This window comes from Gadus chalcogrammus, chromosome 15 (genome assembly GCF_026213295.1).
Source record: "Gadus chalcogrammus isolate NIFS_2021 chromosome 15, NIFS_Gcha_1.0, whole genome shotgun sequence".
NCBI lineage: Eukaryota > Metazoa > Chordata > Actinopteri > Gadiformes > Gadidae > Gadus > Gadus chalcogrammus.
In genome coordinates this window covers 2,137,406-2,152,405 of record NC_079426.1, presented here as the reverse complement: position 1 = coordinate 2,152,405, position 15,000 = coordinate 2,137,406, and the positions used below count along the sequence as shown (strand labels likewise).

Sequence of the window (15,000 nt, the reverse complement as noted above, 5' to 3'; positions counted from 1 at the left end):
CGTGAAAGTAATTTTCCCTTTATCAAATGTTGAAGTTTTTGGGCTGTCTCCTCGGACACAAGCCATCAGTAACCCTTCTCTTTGCACCTTGACATGCATGTTGCCGCTGTTTGTTAACCTAGCTTTGCTGATTTGTATCTTGTGATGTGTGTTTTTCTTAACAGGTGTTAGATGACTGTCTGACATGATCTATGGGGGGGCCCCCTTTGGGCCCCCCCCATACCAACTAGTCTTCAAAGGATCTAGTGCCATGGACTCCAGTGTCTTCAAACATCCTAGGAATACATGTGTATGAATGGGTCCACCGAAGGGTTGATCTGGAAGCCACCACGGTCCACGCAGTAATTCTGCTGCGTGGGCCGTAGTGCTTCCAGAGCCATCTTTCGGTCTTGGTCAGGATTTGTTACAGTTGCCCTTCAATGTAGCAGGCTACGGGTTTCTGAAGAGAAGCCGTCTTTACTTAGCATTGGAGTACAAATATTGTGCAAATGCTCATGTAATTGCACTAGTAACCTGTAGATTAGCTTAGTTTAACGTCATTCCGGGCTGTCTCTGTCAAATGTGTGGCTTACTTTAAGTCCACAAGGCCCTCTGGTAACCACGTTGGAACACCCCTGGACAAGGTGATTAGTCACTGGGAGTGTGCTAAGTTTTGTTCCATTTTTCACTAGTTGGTTAAGGTTTGGTAGAATTGTTTGGATGCTAGCGCAGTGATGGCGTATGTACAAGAGCCTACCGTGGCCAGGCCACAGTTGCGACGGCCACGGCCAGATGGCCTAGTCTGAGTGCAACCTTGATTGCATTTGTATACTGTTTACATTGGATGTTTATGCAATTTGGCTTAATTCATCCGCAGTAAAGCTGCATTGACTATTCCAGGGTCGTTTTGTACAGGCTTTCAATTGACCATGTTTGACTAGTTTGTGGGAAGTTTTTTTTTTTTTTTACCCTTGCTTACAATCAACGGTTGTGACCACTTATGCAACTGGGCTGTGAACCTTGCAATTTTTGTTGCATATTTATACACGCAAGCTTGTCCATTTCTATCGCCATCACTAACACTAGCTTCAGCATTTCCTTGTAGGCTATTCGCTGACTTGTGTATTGGAGCGATGATTTGGGTATTTTAAGATGCTTGAAAACCTAAAATAAAGCAAAAATGCGTGTCTGGTGTGCAAGAGCCAATTTGTTGGCTTGCTGTAGTCGAGGAGTTGCCGTAGGTCGTAAGCCATCTGGAGGTTGTGGCAATGGAGGCTTGTGGTAGATCTGCCATCCAGAAAGGTTAATTCTCCTGAAGCATGATTAATAGTTTAGTAAATGAATCTATTCATATAGAACTATAAAATCCAAGACTGCAGCCAGTAACTTGGATCGCAATATGTGGAAAGTATTAGTCTTCATTTGTAACAACAGAATAATTAACATGACTAACTGGGTTTCTTCCCTTTTCTAACTAGGGGGACTTGACTAGTGAGTCTACTGGATAATCAGTAGCGGTACTTTGCCCAACAGATGTGATGGCATGACTACAGGGTGACAAAGACAATTATTCCCTGCCTATCAAAAGAGACTTCTAAAACATATCTGCTAGAACATGTTCCCTATACTTTTTGTATAATTTGGTCATGCTGCAATTACTGTTTGTAGTTGCTTCCATATGTAGTTCTTTGACAGCCTCACCTGCAAGAAAAGTCTATTCAAATCGGCTAAATATAATGAACTAAATGAATAGCCATGAAATGTTGTCACTCGTATTAATGGCAAATACCCTCTTTCAGTTGGTGGTTCAACACTGATGTCTCTCTAGGCTTGAGGGAGAGCTCACAAGTAAATTACACGAATGTCCTGGAGCAATTGGGAATACACTTTTATTTAGTCAACTATAGGTCACTAACCCAAACTTTTCACTCTCGTTAGGTTGTCCTTTTCTCTTGTTTTAACCCGAAAGGGCTTGAAATATCAACATTTCAGGTATTCTGTTTGGATATGTGTAACTTGGGCTTCACTAATAAAAAAAATTAACAAATGTATTTTTCTTAATGTGGTTAAACTATTTAAAGATTTGAATGCAAATATTTTCTGCTCAATTGTGGTCAATGAAACTCTGACATTTTTTAATTTGATAAACACAACTATGGGTTAAAGGTATTTGCTTTGGGCATCTTTTGATATTTTTAGTATCTAGCTCCATTGCCGTTAGAAATGGTGTCTCCCAGTACTGCAAAGTGCTTCCACAAGTTTAAATAAGAATGGGCAGAAAAGGAACTGCCAACTAAATCTATTTAACATGGGTAGAAAGTTTCCATGGAAGCTCTTGGCTGCTGGTTCCCAACACAGCTCCACTGTTAGCCTGTGACCTTGCGTTTAACTTTCACAAAAGAGAAATGAACTGGTTATACAATAAACAAGACATGGCAAAATATGACAGCAAAAAGCTGTCATATTGTTATCAGACAATTTTAAGTAGAAACGGGTGGCCAAAAGCTGTCATTTGTTAGTTATCAGACAATTTTCAACAATGAATGATCTGTACGGAGCTCCATAAGGGACATTAGGGAGAACGCTCCCGGACAGAACCTTAGTTTTGGAAGTCAGTCTTAGTGACATCGACAAATAGCCTACTTCCAATTGAAATACAAAATTTAGAAAATAGGCCCTACGTGTCCCTGATCACGTTTCAATAGATTAATAACGTGACAGTGTCACGTATTTTCGTGAGACATACCCGTACTTCCATGAGTATACTTAAAGGAATATATTATCCGCCTAACCCCGAGAATCTACTGACGTTATTTTTTCAGATGTGAGTAGCTGTTCCAAATCGAGTACTCCCGTGGGTGCACTAACCGTAATTACATCACAAGCGCCGCCGTGGCTACTTCCCCCGCAATAAACACCCGCTTTGAACGTGACTCTTTTACGCTACAGCTATAAAACTATAAATACTACAAAATGACTAGTAATGCAGGCTAGGTGGGAAAATGCGACCGCCTGGCTCAGCACTGGCTCCGCCTCTTCCGCTACTATCTAGATGGCGGCCGTGAGTAGCGGGGGTGTCCTCGATCCGCCACTTCAGGATAGCCCGTTTGAGTACGTGCATCCGGGTCCTTGAAGTATACTCTTTCGCCGTAATCTTACCCAATTTTGGCTAGTAGTACGTACGTACGTATTGGAACAGCGGCACAGGTTTCAGAGCGTGTTCATGGTTGAAATTGGGCGTCTAGTCCTCTACCGGCCGATGCGGATACATTATAGCCCTGTACTACGTAAAACAAACCAGAGCCGCAAACGTTCTCATCCCCCGCTTGAGATGACGTCTTCTTTATAGATTTCATGGGTCCGATTCGCTGATATCCGGAGATTCTCGGGCCTCATCTACAATTTGCTATAGATTTGGTCTAATTACCCGCTAATAGTATATTATGCCTAATTTGATATTAGGCCTATACATAATATAGGCAATATAATAATTAGGCAATATATACACATATATCATACTATAGCCTTTTGTGGTTTTGGCATAACCATAACTAGGTGCAACTGTACTAGTGCGCACAAACCCTTTCTGTAAATCCTCTCTCTCGCGCTCTCTATCGGGTCTCTCTCTCTGTCCCTCCCCTCTCTCTTCTCTCGTCTCTCGTACCGTTTTGTGGATCACGTTAATTGTCCTTAGAACACTCCCATTCAGAATGCCTTGGTTACATTTCGTTCGTGTAACACCAAAAGTCGGACTAATCCGTTCCTGGAACACGCTTCAATAGATTAACGTCGTGCGGAGTGCACTGAGCCCGCATCGCGTGATACCGGGTTGGATTGGAGGGGAGAGGGTGTGTGTTGTCTTGTTCCACGACGGGTTGGATCAGCAGATCTTTGCCGTACTGTGCCATAATCCTTCCACCCTCAACAAGGTCTAGGATTGAGCTCCCGTGTAACGGCCTTTCTATCGCCATTGCTTTGCAGATGTTTGTCAGAGATCCTGAAACCAAAGCTTTTCAAGATGTGCAGGTACGGCTCTTAAAAGGGGATCAACGGTTAAAGTTCATAAAGTAATCTAATAAAGCATGCTTTACTATATATTGTACATAATAATATATTTTATTGTTCGAATAACCCAACCTGCCAAATCTCACACAGAAAAAGACATACATACAGGACCGCAAAGACAAACATAGCAAATTCACATAGCAAGAGGTGAACGACGAAGTCAATCTACGAACAAAAAGGAACTCTGACATTTCTAAATGTAAAATACACAAATATACATCGTAAAAATACATAGTGCATTTTAACACGGAGAAACGCTGCAGTCACAAGCCAGGGGTGGATACTACCTCTGGTATAGGTAAACGCCAGGTACTGATCCCTGGTGGATATATCAGGTACTGACCCCTGGCGGCATATATGGTAGGTACTGAAAACCGGTGGTGAATGCCCGATACTGACCCCTGGTGGTGATGCCTGGTACTGACCTTACTGGACCACTTGCGGGCCTCATCGTGCAGCTGCCTTGCGGCCACCATCATGGGCTCGCTGAGCACCTCCCCCACCTTCTGCTCCGGGAACTCCTCGTCCTTCTCCTCTGGGGGCGGAGGGCGAGGCGGCGGGACCTCTCCCTCTGGCAGGGGGGGCTTGGGGGGGGCCTGCTCATCACTGACCTGGACGAGTGACACAACAACGTCAAGACGAACATTTGCGGAGAGTCCAATGCACACTGTTTTGTTTTGCCTTTTTTTTTTTTTTTTTTAAATCTTTATTTCAAATATGCAAGAAACATGTAATCAAATTACAGAAACAAAAAAAGGCACCATTTAATCTTAACCCATTTGAAAAGGAGTGGGAAGAAGTATACACTTTTCATTTTAGAGCTTGAAAATAACTTTGATTCGAGTGAAGCTGTTTTAGGAATGGATTCCAACAATGTGGGCTGCATAATCGATGCCTTGTTTTACAGCAAGCTATTCATAACATGGCCTCGTGTCTACGTGTGTGTGTACGTGCGTGCATGTGAGCAATCTATATTTGTGAATGCAAGCACACAAGTGCGTGTGTGTGTCTGTGTGTGTGAGTGTGTTTCTGTGTGTGTGTGTGTGGTGTGTGTGTGTATTTGTGTGGTGTGTGTGTGTGTGTTTGTATTTGTATTTGTGTGCGTGTGTGTGTATATATGTTTGTGTGTGTGTGTGTGTGTGCGTGTGTGTGTGCGTGTGCATGTGTGTGTGTGTGTGTGCCTGTGTGTGTGTGTGTGTGTGTATTTGTGTGTGCGTGTGTGTGTGTGTATTTGTGTGTGCGTGTGTGTGTGTGTATTTGTGTGTGCGTGTACCTGTGTTGGTGTGCGCGTGCCCATGCCAGCCCTGAGGTGGAGCTGGTCCAGGTCAGGGGGCGGCGGGGGGAAGTCCATCTCCACGGGCTGGAAGGCCTCTCGGACCGTCCCCACAGCCCCCAGGATCCTCAGGCAGGAGTCCAGGTAGGCCTTCTGCAGACCTGGGCCCAGGAGAACACAGCAAGGACCGGGTCAACCACAGACCACCAGGGACACGCCACTGAACCCCCCACAGGACCAGCTTATTCATTAATCGTGAAGAACCTTGGTATTGGTTTACAACGGAGATGAACCGACCAAGGACAGGGAGTGTGATTCCCACTAAGATGAGCATGAAGAACCTTGAAGAGACATAATTAATATTTGAGCATTTTTCCGTCTGTCCTACCAGGTGTCAAGGTGTTTGGTATATTATTTAATGTGTGTGTGTGTGTGTGTGTGTGTGTGTGTGTTTGTGTGCAACAGTTTGTGTAGCTGCTTGTATGTGTGTGTGTGTGTAACTGGTTGTATGAGGGTGGTTGTATATTACATTTGGTCATTTATCCAGAACTTTTATCCAAAGTGGCTAACAATTAATTCCCATGCAACTCATTAAAGAAGGTGTCAGGGTGAGGCGTCTGGCTCAAAGAAGGCTCTCAGGCAGGACGTTGGTAGATAGAACCCGGGCCTCTTTCAGACGGGAGTGGGACACTGCTGCCCCCTGGTGGAGCTCAGCGTCCAGACCCCTTTCAGACGGGAGTGGGACACTGCTGCCCCTGGTGGAGCTCAGCGTCCGTACTCCTTTCAGACGGGAGTGGGACACTGCTGCCCCTGGTGGAGCTCAGCGTCTTCACCTTTGTCCTGTATGTTCCCGGCGACGGCCTTGGCGTCCATCACCATGGGCGAGATGGTGCGAGAGGGCGTCCGAGGCGTGCTTCACCGCGTCCCGGAAGCGCGGGTCCTCCGAGTTCTCCACTTCCCTCTTGGCGACCAGCAGCACCCGATTGGCTCTCCTCGCTATGCTGGTCGCCCCGGCAACGAGCATCTGGGGCTGAACGTTGGCCATGGCAACGCGGCACTTGTCGATGTCCTTCTTGATGGCCTCCTCGGACGCGTCCAGCAGGGACTTGGTGTCTATGGCCTCGTCTACGAGACCTGGTCACACACACTCACACACACACACACACACACACACACACACACACACACACACACACACACACACACACACACACACCCACACACACCACACCACACACACACACACACACACATTATTGGAGATGATTAGAAGGGCTTACTTTACCAAAGATATTCCTTTCTTTTATTTTTGTTATTGCCGTTTGGATACACAAGTAAAGAAGAAGAGAAATTAAAAAAGCTTCTAACATAGTTTGCCTACGCTAGCTTTAAAGCTAATAACCTGGACATATCTTTGGTCAATTATGATGGATTGTGATTTCAATAACGGTATCAATAAAGTCCCATCCTATTACTGATACATTCTCCTAACTAGGAGGGGCTCAATCGTACACAATGCGACTTTAAGCTTTGTTCAACGGCTCTTCAAAGCGAGCAGCAGAAGCAGTGTTTCGCACGCGTCCTCGAAAGGGCAGTTTTGTGCAGTGGCCGTACACACTGCATTATCACAACCCCCCCCCCCCCCCCCCCCATGAGACTGGAGAACGCTCCCCGTCTGGGAGGGATAAAGGGTTGTGAGGGATGTCCTCGGGCCGTCACAGAGGCCATCCTACCGGTGAGCTTCTCCACGTTGTCGATCCACTGGTTCTTCATGGTGTCAAAGTGCTCGTACGCCGGCTGGCTGCCCGGGTTCTTCAGCAGGATCCGCGCAGCGGACGTCACCTGGAACAAACCCGGGGTCAACCCGCCGTCGGTCGTCATGGAAACAGGGACCAGAGGGCGCTTGTGCACTGTGAGTGTGTGTGTGTGTGTGTGTGTGTGTCTGTGTTTGTGTGCAACAGTCTTCGTAACTGCTTGTATGTGTGTGTGTGTTTAACTGTGTTTGTAACTGGTTGTATGTGAGTGTGTGCTTAACTGTGCGTATGTGTGTGAGTGTGTTCTTCTCTGTGTATGTGTGAGTGTGTTCTTAGCTGTGTATGTGTGTGTGTGTGTTCGTGTGTTACAGTGTGAGTAATTGCTGGTATGTGGTTGTGCTTAACTGTGTGTGTGTGTGTGTGTGTGTGTGTGTGTGTATCTGTGTGTGTGTGTGTGTGTGTGTGTGTGTGTGTGTCTGTGTCTGTGTCTGTGTGTGTGTGTGTGTGTGTGTGTGTGTGTGTGCGTGTGTGTGTCTGTCTGTGTGTGTGTGTGTGTGCGTACCTGGGGCGTGAGGTCCCGGGAGTGTTTGACGGCGGCGTGGATGCCCTCCACTGTGCCCTTATTGGCCGATCCCACGGCCGCCGCCTTCTCCGCCGTCGCTCCCAAGCGGCCCGAGTGGGCCTCGAAGTTCCCCGAGCGTTCGTCGAAGACCTGCCGAAATGCACACACACACACACACACATACACACGTCACACACACACACACAAGCATCACATCAACACGTAGCACCCCCCGCTGTGAGAACCGCTGCACTTCTGTTCAGGAGAAAATCTCCCTGACCAATCAGCACGTCACTCCAGCGGGCCTTTGTCACGGAGTTGTGCCACAAAAGGGAATGACGCGACGATGACACATCACACACTGACCTCCACCCGGTTGGGCGTGTCCGCCGGTGCGGTCGCGGCCACAGCCAGAAGCTTGATAGGAGTGGTGGTGTCACTGAATACATCGGAGACTTCCTGGGTCATGACCTGCTGCATGCGCCCTCTCAGGTCCTGGGAAAGGAAGCCACCGGAAATAAAACGATGAGACGTTGTTAGAACAGCCACTAGATGGCGCAGGGTCACCGTTTTATCACCGCGTTCAGGGCGAGGAGTTATCATAGCCTCGGAATGTTAGAACTTAATTTCTAACTTCATCTGTATTACTGAGTAGCTTTGCTATATTTTCATATGCAATCGGGATAATATTGTTATTGTATGTTATGTTTCTATATCTACACCAACAAAATATGGGGTGTGGGGGGTTATTAGAAAGATATTAAATATTAACACTCTCAATTACAGCGATGAGACGCGGGAAACTATATCCGGTGTCTACCTGCAGGTGAGATGGTCGGGCAGTTGTTTGGTCAATAATAAGTACCCTTCCCTTAACTATAGCCTAACTAAAACGCAATTTATCCAGAGACTGAAGTTACAAAATGTTCAGAAGGGATACAAATGGCTGTTTAGTGTATCCCGCTAACAGTGAATGGCACGTCATAAATTACATAGCCAGGGGCGCTCCGGTGTAGGTGTAACACTGATAAAACTGGTTAAACACTGACTTCAGGCCTACATACTGTATAAAATACAGGTTTAACGAGTAGTTGGCTAAATTAGTAGCATAACTGTTTACATGGAGTTTTTTTGGTATTTCTGGAAACCCTGATAACAGTAGGCTACTGATACGTAAACTCCGGATTGATCCTATGGAGGAATGCAGCCAGACGCCTCTGCGGGGAAATGCCAACAACAATCCTTCCTCTTGCCCATGATCATGATTGATCATGATTCAGAGTGCACTAGTTGGTGAGCACGTATTATACCCTCGAGTCATAATTAGTTCCTCAATTTGTAAAACTAATATTAGGCCAAACTCCGCACTGTATTTGTTTTTGAGTTAGTTTGTGAATGATGTTTTGTATTTGCAAACCACACTGAGCGTGTGTGTGAATCATTGTGCGTCAGTAAAACACGTTTTGTGTGTGTGAATCGTTGTGCGTGAGGAAATGCCAACAACCATCCTCCCTCTTGCCCATGATCATGATTGATCAGGATTCAGAGTGCACTTGTTGGTGAGCACGTATTATACCCTCGAGTCATAATAAGGGGGGGCGGGGCTTCTGTCCCTAGCGCGCGGTGTGGGCGGGGCCTCTACCCCTAGCGGGCGGTGTGGGCGGGACCTCTTCCCCTAGCGGGCGGTGTGGGCGGGGCCTCTACCTTCAGCCCCTCCTGCAGCTGGGCGGCGGTAGCGCGGGCGTGGGGTGCCTCGGCCTCGCCGCGCGCCGCCATGTCCGCCAGCGAGGCCATCAGCGCCTCGGTGCGGTCACAGCGGCCCACCAGGTCCTGCCGGTAGGGGCCCACCAGCCCCCCGCCAGACGCTTCCCCTCCCCCACCATGCCCCGGATGGCGGCCTGACCTGCGGACAGAGAGCAGGGGTCAGAGGTCGACTCTCACCTCACCTGCCCACCGATGTGGTTCGGGATGTGTGTTGAAAGTGTGTGTGTGCGGGGGGGGGGGGGGGGGGGGGGGGCAACAGCTTCAGAGCCAATAGAACGCTCTACCCCACCTGTTTTAATCGGATTGAAAATGTAATCGGAGTTAGAAGAATCCGATCACTTAAGGTGTTTACAGGACACATTTTTAATCCGATCATTTTTTGGGGGATTTTAATCGGATCAAAAGCGAGAATTTGATGTCCATGTGAAGCTGGGCGGTGTTTTCGTGAGCACTTGACATGCATTGCGTGCACTTTCACCACGGTACAATCACAACGTAATACAGACGAATGGATGGACTCGTCAAAGGTCCCATGACATGCCACCAGGTGTGAGTGTGATTAGGCGTTACAAGCCGTTTTGAAAATCTGCCCTTTATGAAGCCTTCACGGCTTGTAACGGCTAATCACCCTCACACCTGGTGGCAGGACCTTTAATTATGCATCTGTTACAATAGTTTCCTTCGACACAAGGGATGGGGCACAGCGGTGGTGATTGGCGACCGATCGGTACCTGTGTAGAACTGCAGTATCTCATACTCTGCTCCCATAGGAAAGCGTGGCGGACAGGCAGAGAGAAGGGAAAACAATCACACTACAGGATGGGGATACACGGGCAGGCTCGAGCTCCCCACACAGGAAACAGGACCCGAGGCTGTCAGTGTCGACCGCATGAGGTCATTCACTGCAAGGGTTTGCGGGGGTTGAATGACGGACCTTAAGTGCTGAGAGGTTTGACGGGCCCAGCCGGTCGTTATACGCTGTTATAATGTTACAGCATCTACTCTTATCCCTCATGAGGTCAGGACGCTACCCGCTGAACTAACACACACAGAGAAAGTGCTCGGATGGACACCAAACCCACAACCACAACACCACACTGCACTTAGAAAAACCCAGCCCTCAGAAGTGGTTTGGGTTGATTTCAGTAGTAGCGAGTTACCAGCAGAGTGATACAGCAGATTGCTTCTTATGAAATGACTTCCAGTGAATGCATAACCAGCTTACGAGGTAGGCTCCGTGCATCATGCTCATGAAGCCCGCAGGTATGAGACGTGGGGACTCCGGGAATCAAACAGCCAAACAGCACTCACACAAGCCCACCTCCCACCTTGGAGACAGAGCTCCACCGTCCCACTCCACCTACCCACGCCTCGGTCGTCCACCCCTGGGTTGGCCACCCAGCGAGGGCCTGCTCCATCTTCCCCTCCAGGGTGACGGCGGGCTTGGCCGCCTCATGTTGGCCACGGCGCGGTTGGTCTTGGACTGCAGGTTGAGCAACGCCGCCCCGATCTGCTTGGCTAGGCACGGGCTTCAGGACTGTCGCCCTTACCCCTAAGACAGAGACAAAGAGTAGGGGTTTAGAGTAGGGCAGAGAAGAGAGCAAGGACTGGGAATTAAAGGTTTGTGTATTAGGTTGTGAAAGCATAGCCAGTGAACCCACGACCTGTAAAACACAAACCAGTACCTCACCACCATCATGTAAGGTACCTTAGGTCGATATTTGAGTCCGATGGAAGAAATGTGCTGAAAAGTGTTGGTGTTTATTCAGTGTTATACCACGGTCTGGGGGAATACTCGATTCTGATTGGCTGCAGGGTGTGCATTAACCCCTGATATACGGACACCTGCTAAGTAGTTCCGGTCAAATTGTCTGTTCAGCCTTCAAAGCGAGAGCTGGTAAATTGTGAAAAACAAATGAAACTGTTATCAGACAACGCGGATAGATGGACCCTAGTATCTGTGGTATAAAGGCTGGGATGAATTTCGAATTATAAATATGTACAATGCATAACGTTAGCTCTCTGGACTCATAGCTGACGGACTAGAATACCTACCGTTGCCAAGTCATAAGCTAAGGGTCCGTAAAATGTAAACTGGAGGATATTTGGAGTGTAAAATGCATGAAAATATAAATGAATGGTCTTAATTTCTTTTCTTTGCCAAGTGACCGTGGTTTAAGCGGGACAATGCGCTTTGAAGTGTCCAGTAACAGGAATTAATGGACTTCGCGGAGGCCATTAATTCCTGATAATGGACACCTCGTCGGGCATTATCCCTTACCTAATCTCTATGCCTGGGAACATCCCGGTCTGCATCGAGGAGCGCTGCATAGTGCCTTCTGTGTACACATCCTTATTTATCTCAGTCGTATTAGATAGGAGAATGGATCCGTTGAAAACAACCACAATTACTTAAGGAGAGGACAATAAATGCCAATTCAAACTAATAGCTTTTGAATTGTTATTACTTTGTATTCAATGATCTGTGCAGTAGTGTCTCCAGTATACTAACTTATTCTCCTAGAAGGAGAAAATCAACACCAAATGCAATTACAGGTACTAATCGCTCCATCTCTCTCCAAGCATAAAGAGAGAGACATTGTCTGCTTTGCTATATCTTCTAATGACACCAGGCAGACATGTCCGTCGGGCATAGAAATCTTCACTTCTACCCTTCCTATTTGGATCACACTTGATGGAAGCTTTAATCCAGTAAATGCGTTCACAGCCATGTAACATAAATTATCCCCCCCCCCCCAGGAGAAAAAGAAAGGATTAAGGTTAACCTTGTGTAGTGTTGTCAAATTTCACCCATTGATCCTCTGCCGACTGTCATCTAACAGACCACAGACCCTGAACAGCCACTTAACACCATAACACTGTAACCGCAGACCAGGGCACGGACCACCGTCACCACACCGCCCCCCCCCCGTACCGCCTCCACCAGCGGCGACACACCAGCAACTTAAACCTTATTGTGGGGCTGACGCCCAGGGTGCTGAGGCAACAACACAATCCCCAGGAGGGGAAGACACGCCACCTGTTGGTGGCATGAGGCTGGAGTTTGAGCCTGGGAACAAAACGTCTATAAATTACTCTTTACATTTTTGCCTTTTTTGGCACAGCAATGTTTTTTTAAATCAATAAATGCAAGCGAAAACGGAAGTACAGATGAAAGGGACTCCAGATGAAAAATAGTTTGTATAACTACATCTGGTACATCGACATGCCCTATGCAATGGACATATCGATCAATTTTCCCTTTTAAATAAATAAATAAATAAACAAAAACAAAACGAAGACGTACTGCCTGCGTAGGTCGGCCAGTCTGGCGGTGAGTCCGACAATCTCGCTAATGGAGCGCAGTATGTCGTCCCTCTCCTTAGGGTCCTCACACAGATCTGCGATGCGTTTGGCCTCGGCCAGCAGGGCTCTGATGTTCTCCTCTCCCTCTGGACCCCCGTTTGGGTCCGCCAGCCAGGCCTATAGAACACACGCACGCACGCACACACACATGCACGCACACACGCACGCACGCACAAACACACGCAGGCACGCACAAACACACACACACACACATCATAACCATTTAATCATTCCATCCATCGTATCCATCGAATCAGGTCATGCATGGTTCATCAATCCAGCTGTCTTGCTATGCCTGCCAATTCCTATAGGGTGGTTCGGATTTAAAGAGCCTTTTTGGCATACAGGGAGAACTTGACCATGAGAAGCCATAGCTCATGACACAGAGTGAACAGTGATTAAGAGATGGTCGTAGATTCAGGTAGAATAGTGGTTGGACAGTTTAGAGGCTAGGGTGTTCAATTCCCAGCTGACCTGGTACTGGGTTCAATCGCCTGTGTCCAAAGCCTACTTCTAACCATCCTATTGCAAAGTTCCAAACCCCCTTCTCTTCATCATTCCCTAGAAGTCATGTCGGTAGAGGCGTCTGCTGAATGCATAAATAGAAGCATTGGTAGCTACGGAGAGGTTTGAAAGTGGAAGCAAATCCCCACTAAAAGGAGCCGCATGCGAATCAATCCTGTAGGCAGTAAACGTCTCTCTGATTAGCATGGAAGAAGCAGCCGCCGGGGGAACGCTTAAAACCATCCATTTAGCATTACTTAGAGAAGACCGCAATACAACGACAAAATCGACAACACGCTTGACTGCCAATGAGTCTCAATGAGACCCAATGAGACTCATTAAGTCTCCCTGAGTCCCATTGAGTCCCATTTTCTGTCTCAATGAGTCTCCCTGAGTCCCATTGAGTCTCCCTGAGTCCCATTGAGTCTCATTGAGTCTCAATGAGTCTCATTGAGACTCATTAAGTCTCCCTGAGTCCCATTGAGTCCCATTTTTTGTCTCAATGAGACTCAATGAGTCTCCCTGAGTCCCATTGAGTCTCAATGAGTCTCATTGAGTCTCAATGAGTCTCATTGAGTCTCCCTGAGTCCCATTGAGTCTCATCTGCCGTCCAGCGTCCTGTCGGCGAGGCTGAGCAGGGCTTTGTGGCCGACCTGGGCGGCGTCCAGCCGGCGGCCGATGGCCTGCTTGGCGTTGATCAGGGCGTCCAGTCGGCGCGCTGCCCCGTCCACCTTGCTGAACAGCAGGTCCAGACCCTGGGAGCACTGGGCGGCCCTCTGCATGCAGCCCGGGTGGGGCCCTGGCCCCTGGGAGCCCCCACAGAGGGAAGGGGTCGGAGGTTAGGGTTCATTGGCGTACGGATCACTTCAATTTTACATAAAAACTTTATTTAAAACTTTATTTGGGAGCCGATTTTCGGGAAAATCGTGATTGCATAAGGGTGAAATGATAACATATGGATACAAGACACACGACTTGTTTCGATGGAAGCTGAACCAAAAAGTTATTTTTAGGTTAAAATAAGATCGAATGTACGCTTTTAATCCTAGACAGGAAATTCAGGTTTCCTAGCAGAAACTACAGCGGTAGAAATTGAAAAGAGAAACAAGCCTTGAACCACAGAGTTAAGCCCTCCCTGTTTGTACATTTCCCCCGGTCACCCCTACCTGGCCCGCAGGTCGGCCACCTGGTCGGTCATCTGGCCCAGAGCCTTGGTGGTTCCCAGGACGTCTCTCCGCTCCCTCCCAGCACACAGCTCCCCCACCTTGCCCGCCTCGTCCAGGATGACCCTCACCGCCTGCTCCCCTGGCTCCCCTGCCGTGGGACGGACACACAGCCCGCTCAGGGTCAGAGTCAGCTTCATGGTCAATCCCCAAATAGGTTGCAAGACAAACAGAGGAATCGGAATTGCGTTTGTCTCTGACCCATGGTGCAATAAGTACAAAAGGATAAAATGAGGTAAAATCAATAAAATAAGTCATATTTACAATAAATACATTGTAAATAGTGCAAAATTATTCTGAACTGTGCAAAGGTAGGCAAACAAAACGGTAAAACAAGCCGATATATATGTACGATAAAGTTAAAAGAAGTAAATGGTCCAGGGTTCTTGGGGCCAATGGGAGGGGGCACAGACGAACCATGTTGGGGTACGCGGGAGACCCCCAGCTGGAGGGGGTTGCTGAGAGAGTGAGGGTGAACCGGTTACTGATGTGAATTATTTTAGTCTATGC

The 15,000-nt window shown here is 47.8% G+C and overlaps 1 pseudogene; it reads right to left on the bottom strand.

Annotated features, from left to right (window-relative positions):
• The window catches only part of LOC130404625 (vinculin-like), a 36,708-nt pseudogene that overhangs the window by 5,557 nt on the left and 16,151 nt on the right, over positions 1-15,000 (bottom strand).